Below are 7,310 nucleotides of genomic sequence, written 5' to 3' on the forward strand. Positions count from 1 at the left end.
CTCAAACAAGCACCATGAAATGAGTTGGGTTAAACAATTGGAATTTATTGACTTACATTTTCGATGCTAAAAGAAAATCCAAATCAAGGTATCATCGAGGTAATGCCCTGTAGCAGTTTGATATGGTTATGAATTCCAAAAGCAGATACTGGATTATGTTTGTAATCTGGTCTGTACCTGGGTGTGATTAAAATATGATTAGGGCTTTGATTGGGTCACATCATTAGGGCATTGAGTCCCAACCGGGACTCACAGATAAATGGCATGGCAGAGGATAGAGATGAGGGTTTTTGATGTTGGAGTATGATGCTGAAGCCTTAGGCTGGAGCCCCAGGAAGTAAGCTCACAGAGGAAAGAGATGCAAGCCCCAGGAAGAGAGGACCCCTGAACCCAGAGAGAAGCAAGACCTGGAAGGGGGGAAACCAGGAAGCCTGAACCCTCACAGACTTCAGCAGCCATCTTGCTCCAACATGTGACAATAGACTTTCTGAGGGAAGTAACTTATGTTTTACTGCCTGGTGTCTGTAAGCTCCTACCCCAAATAAATACTTTTTATAAAAACCAACCAATTTCTGGTATTTTGCATCAGCACCCCTTTGGCTGACTAATACATCCCTGAAGACTGCGGTGTTCTGGGGCTGGTGGCTGACAGTCCTTGGTCATTAGTTTGTCTCATGCAAGACACGTGGCAGCGTCTCCTGGTCTCTCCCTTCTCTTCTGGGTTCCTCTGATTTCCGGTGCTGACTGATCCATCTATGGTTTTCTTTCTCACTTTCTGAATTTCATCATCTTATAAAGGACTCTACTAATAGAATTAAGGCCCATCCTGATTGAGGTGGCTCACATCTTAATTGAAGGAGCCTCATCAAAAGGTCCTACTTCAATAAAATCACAGACAGAGAAATGGATTAACTTTAAGAACCTGTTTTTCTGGGGTACATACAGTTCCAAACCACTGCACCCCCCCTTTTATCAGTATAAGAAATTTAACCATCAAAAACTCAATATCAGCAGAGGTCAGTGGCCTGTTTTGGTTTATTAATTCTACAAATTAAATTAAGGTACTTGGTCTATGTAAGATCCTTCAATAAAGCAATTTTACAGATAGTCCCAGAAGTAATGTCTGTCTTTGACTATAACTTGGAAAACAACACAAATAGATCAAATAATCACAAATTCCTAGACAAGAGAGGGGAAAAGTGAATTTGCAACCCAATCAGTTCCCCTTCCATTTTCCTTTCCAGAAATTTTCCTTCCAAGAAAGTAACTTACAGCAGCTTACCTTTCAAAAAATTTCCCTAGAAGGAGAGTGCATTGATTTGGGGTGAATTTTTTTTTAATGTATTTTTTTAAAAGATATTTATATTATGCAAAATGTTACACAAAAAATGAGGGATTCCCATATACCCCACTCCCCACACCTTCCACCCTTCCCCACATTAACAACTTCTTTCATTAGAGTAATACATTAATTGCAATTGATGAAGACATTTGGAGCAATACCACTATACCACTATAATAGTCAGCCAAAGGGGTGCTAATGCAAAGTATCAGGAATTGGTTGGTTTTTATAAAGAGTATTTATTTGGGATGGGAAATTAGAGATACCAGGCCAAAAAGTATAAGTTACTTCCCTCACCAAAGTCCATTTTCACATGTTGGAGCAAGATGGCTGCCGATGTCTGTGAGGGTTCAGGCTTCCTGGGTTTCCCCTTCCAGGGTCTTGCTTCTCTCTGGGTTCAGGGCTTCTCTCTTCCTGGGGCTCCAGCTTAAGGCTTCAGCATCAAACTCCAACATCAAAAACCCTTAACTCTGTCCTTTGCCATGCCTTTTATCTGTGAGTATAATCTAATATTTCTTTTTGGAATTCATCAATAATATCAAACGGCTACAACCACTAAGCATAAATTATAATTTACATTGTGGTTTATGCTCTTTCCCATTCAATTCTGTAGGTTATGGCAGTTTATATAATGGCCTGTATCTGTTATTGTAGTGTCATTTAGGACAATTCCAAGTTCCAAAAATGCCCCCATATTACACTCTTTTTCCCTCTCCCTGCCTTCAGCACCTCCAGTGGCCACTGTTTCCACATAAATGAAATAGTTTCTCCCTTTGCTAGAATACCAATAAGTCTATAGTAGAATACTGGTAAGTCCACTTTAGTCCATAGTTCATTCCACTATCCTGAGGATTCTGTGATGGTGATGCCGACTCCACCTCTAATTGAGAAGGGGCCTCAATCCCATATGGCTGATGAATGGGACTCTCTTACTTGCAGTTTTAGACTCTCTCAGTTCCTTGGTATAGTGTTTGTCCATCCTCGCCACCTTGTTAGTTGTCCTGGATGAATCCAGTGAACTGGAGAGTAAGTGTTGTGGCTCCGCAGAGGCTCATGACCCAGCTGGCACATAGATAGCCCGAAGATTCAAGTCTCTTGGATATACATCTACCAACTCCAGCACCACCTATAGGTCAGTGATGGGGGATACATGTGAGGAAATTCACCTGGGCATACATATAAGGTACATAAATGTGTCCAAATGTTCATGGGGCATTGTCACAGTGGGTAGATATCCACACAATAACTGAATTCCCATCCTGAGGAACTCTGCCACATTATCTAATGGAACAGCAATAATCCCCCAAGAACAGGGCAATGACTAGTGAAGAAGGATGGTCCATTGATGGGCCTTTGATATTGACAATTATGTTTCTGAGGCTTTGCTTTTGAAATTGCAATTTAGCCTAGTGCTGTAGGGTGCCTAATTGCCTCCTGAGAACCTCCATGTTGCTCAAATGTGGCCTCTCTCTAAGGCAAACTCAGCATGTAAATACATTACCTTCCCTTCAGTGTGGGACATGACTCCCAGGCACCAAGCGACTACTACCAAACACCAACAGCAATGCAACTGGAAAAAGCCCTTGAATAAATGGGGGAAAGGTAAAGACAAATGTGTTTATATGGCTAAGAGACTTCAAAGTGAGTTGGAGGTCATTTCAGTGTAACGCTTATGTATGTCTCAGCAGGATCTCATAGACTGCCAAATAGTAGGGTTCCTGAGGGCTCCAGAGACAACTGGGTCCAATGGTCATTGCAGATAGCTCTGGAGTTTGTTGCCTCACCAGTGGGCTCTACTTTGGAGTTTGTGCTCCCGAATGTGACAGAGTTGGACTCAGATGTGACTTCTCTACACGAACTTCTTCTGTCCCTTCTATTTGAACCTATATTTGGGGTGAATGTTTTTTGATGTACTTTTCAAATATGCCCAATAAGGACATACTCCAGGAGTTGGAGTTGAAGTACACAGAGTTCCCTTTGAATCAAAGGTTATTGAACAGTTGTGAGAATCTTGAAATGACATGAATGTCTGTAACATTTAGTTGAGAGAAGCAGATGGGGAGAGAAGCTAGTGTTTGGAATGTCTAGTGTTACATATTTTCATATATCTTATAATACCTCAGAATTTTTAAAAACCTTAAAAAATTATAAAAACAGGATATGAAAGGTAGGGTTATTCTGTTGTATTTTCTTTTTCTGGAGAAAGATGTCAGTAAAAAGCACTATGCCATGAAACAGTCCAGATGTACTCCAGAAATATTACATAGGCTAAGCTACTACAAACTGCGTGTTCAGAAGGATCTTTTTTTAATAATGACTCAGAAATAACCTATTGAATTCTTCTACTTTACCTGAAAAAACTATTTCTGTAGCAATATATAATTATTTTCAACCTATCTGTAGTATCATTGTTAAACACATAAAGACTGGTATTTGTAATCACAAAATTTCTTCTTAAATTATGTGCCTTTTTATTACATATTATAATGAACATAAATAACATGCTTAATTTGTGATAACAATAATACAAACACCTTTGTACTTAACCACTGTGATGGTTAGGTTCATGGGTCAACTTGGCTAGGTTATGGTGTCCAGATCTTTAGTCGAGGAAGCACTGAGTATATATAAAAGAGCATTTCATGGATTTAAATCTTCAGTCAGTTGATTGCATCTATAGTATCTACCATCAAAAAAGGAGACTGTCTTTGCAATGAGAGAAGTCTCATCCAGTCAGTTGAAGGCCTTAAAGGAAGAACTGATGATTTCAGCAGTCAGAAGGAAGAATTTCTATTTCTACTTCAGCCAGCCTGCTTCTCCTGGGGAATTCATTGGAACTTTCCACTGAGTTACCAACTTGCAGCCGGCCCTATGATATTCTGACTTGCCAATCCCAGCAATCACATGAGTCAATTCCTATAATAAATCTTATAATATTTACATGTCTTTACCCTTTGTTCTGTTTCTATGGAGCACGCTGACTATAACAACCACTTCACCCAAGACAGAGAATATTAGCAGTCTCTAGAAATAGGTCCTTCTCCCCACAGGGAAGTGTTATTTTGAATATTGTCACCATGTAATTTCTACAAAATTTAGCATGTGCTTTTTATCATGAGATTCTTAGAAGTGAAACGGATTTATTTATTAATTTTGATCTTTGTAGGATAGACAGGGAATTTAATTCCAAAAATGTGGGATATTAATTATTCTTCATATTTGCAATTTGAAATTCTAAATTTCAATCAAGTCTATAGTCACAAATAAAGATTACACCAAAGAAAGTGGTGTTTTAAGTAGTGACAGTATGAATTTTGTGAATCTCAGAAAAATATTTTGTTCTTGGACTAGTCCATGACAGTGGGTGGGTGCAGGGCCCTTTGATTGCATTAAATTCAATTAAGGGCACTTGATTAGATACTTAATAAGATTGATCTAGGGCTTTCGATTGAACTATGTCAGTGAGGTGTGAGCCAACTTGGTTCTCCATCCTCTTACTGGGTCTGATATGAACAGAGACACAGAGACAGACACACATAGAAGAGAAAGCCACTGACATTTGTGGGAGCGTACTCAGAGATCGCTGGCAACCAAAGCTGAAGCATGACCTCCCAAGAGGCTGGACCCACAGAGCAGCTCAAAGTTGAAGAATTGAGCTCATGGAGTTGGGCTCTGGGAGACAGTGAGCTGAGGGGGAAGGCAGGGATTTCAGCATAGATCATCCACCATCTTATTTCACCACGTGGCAGCATGCCTAGAACACCAGCAGCTGACTTTGGTGAGAAAGCATGTCTGATGGTACCTTGATTTGGACATTTCACAGCCTCAGAACTGTAAGGTTTTACTCCAAATAAAATCCCCATTATAAAAGTCAACATTTCTGGTACTTTGCCTGGCAGCCTTTTGGCAAATTAAAAGAGTCTAAAAGATTTATTCCAATACCTTACATTAAAATATTTTTGACTCAGTTTTTCCTTCTTCATATGTATTATAATAGGGGGTTTAGAAATATGAATAAAAGACACACTACCTCTTATTGATAGCATGACACCATCATTATTCTATTGGGTAGGGAACTCTAAAAGTAGAACCTGATCCAAGAATAAAAGTTCTGCCTCTTTTATGAGGAGGTGCAAGCCCAGGGTCCCAGGATAGTGAAAGTGAGGAAATAAAGTGAAGTGAAGCAAGGAAATAGAAGAAGCATTTACCATCTTGGCCATTGTTTACAAGAAACTACAAAAGGATAACAAGTCATTTTGCAAGAAGGTTGACCTAGCATGTGTCATGGTTAGGCTACTGTATCAACTCAGCCACATAATTGTGCCCAGTTGTTTGGTCAAGCAAGCACTGGTCTAACTGTAATGCAAGGACATTTATGGACTTTAGTCACCATTGACTTTACTGCACTGGTAAATCAAGACAGCTGGTTATAATTACATCAATCAGGGAGATTTCCATCAGCACTGAGTGATGCTTAACCAAATCAGCTGATTCCCTTAAAAGAGGAAGTGATTTCAGCATTGAGAGAGAATTTCTCAGATCGTCTATGGACAGCCAACATCTCCCAGAACTCATCAAGAATCTTCACTGGACTTTTATGGAAGCTCCTGATTGCAGCCTGCCTGTGGAACCTGGACTTGTGCATCCCCACGGCTGTGTGAGAGACTCTGATAAGTCTCTTACTATCAACAGATATCCCTTGTTGATTCTGTTTCCCTAGAGAACCCTGACTAATACAGCATGTAAGGTTTTTTCCAAAAGTTTGTAAGGAGAAACTGTACCTTAAGTCCATATAAGAGAAAAAAGAAGTGGGATTCGTCTGCTGGGCTCCCTCCTGGCTCCCATTTCCTGAAAGTCCAGTTTCATTCCATAGGGAATTGACTTCCCACACTTCTAGGTTACATCATCCAGATCCTTGATTGCCACTAAGAAAACCAGGTCCCATGGCCCACAGTTTGACATTTTAGCCAAATTTGATGTGGTGGGGAATCTTGATGCAGGTGAGACCCAGCCTATAGAACATGAGGAACATGCAAGTTCAAGACATTAATTCAGGCTCCAATCAGCTAAGGTGCTGAGGAAGGACTTACTATCAGTAGGAAAGAGTGGCAGTGTGGTCTGGAAGGTGGGCATGCCTTTGTAAGCAGGAGATCAAGGGAATTTGAGAGGCTTCACAAAATCTGTGTCCACTACAACCCATTGCTTGTACATCTCTAACATTTTTTCCTCTTATTATACCCAGGTCCCAAAGTGCAATGTACAGTTTCCATTTTATGTTTCTGTGACAATCAAGACACCTTTGCTTCTTCCCAATAGTGGAGATAAAATTCCAACCTGTCACAGAGTGTATTAGTCAACCAAAGGGGTGTTGATGCAAAATACCACAAACTGGTTGGTTTTTTTAAAGGGTATTTATTTGGGGTAGGAGCTTACAGATACCAGGCTATAAGAATAAGTTACGTCCCTTACCAAAGTCTATTTTCATGTGTTGGAGCAGGATGGCTGCCGATGTCTGTGAAGGTTCAGGCTTCCTGCGTTCCTCTCTTCCAGGGTCTTGCTTCTTCCTGGGCTCAGCATTCCTCTTTTCTTGGGGCTTGCTTCTCTTTCCTCTGTGAGCTTACTTCCCAGGGCTCCAGCTTAAGGCTTCAGCATCAAACTCCAACATCAAAAACTCCAGTATCAAAAACTCTCAACTCTGTCCTTTGCCATGCCTTTAATCTGTGAGTCCCCACCCACCAAGGGATGGGACCCAATGCCCTAATGACATGGCCCAATCAAAGTCCTAGTCATAACTTAATCATACCCATGTACAGACCAGTTTACAAACAAAATCCAATATCTATTTTTGGAATTCATAACCATATCAAACCACTACACAGAGTCTCTTACAAAATGGTAGATAATTAAATCAAAAAGGTTAGCTAAGTTATTGCCCTTCTTTCTGTAGCTGTCCCCAGGACAATAATGA

The sequence above is a fragment of the Dasypus novemcinctus genome, chromosome 1 (genome assembly GCF_030445035.2).
Source record: "Dasypus novemcinctus isolate mDasNov1 chromosome 1, mDasNov1.1.hap2, whole genome shotgun sequence".
Lineage (NCBI taxonomy): Eukaryota > Metazoa > Chordata > Mammalia > Cingulata > Dasypodidae > Dasypus > Dasypus novemcinctus.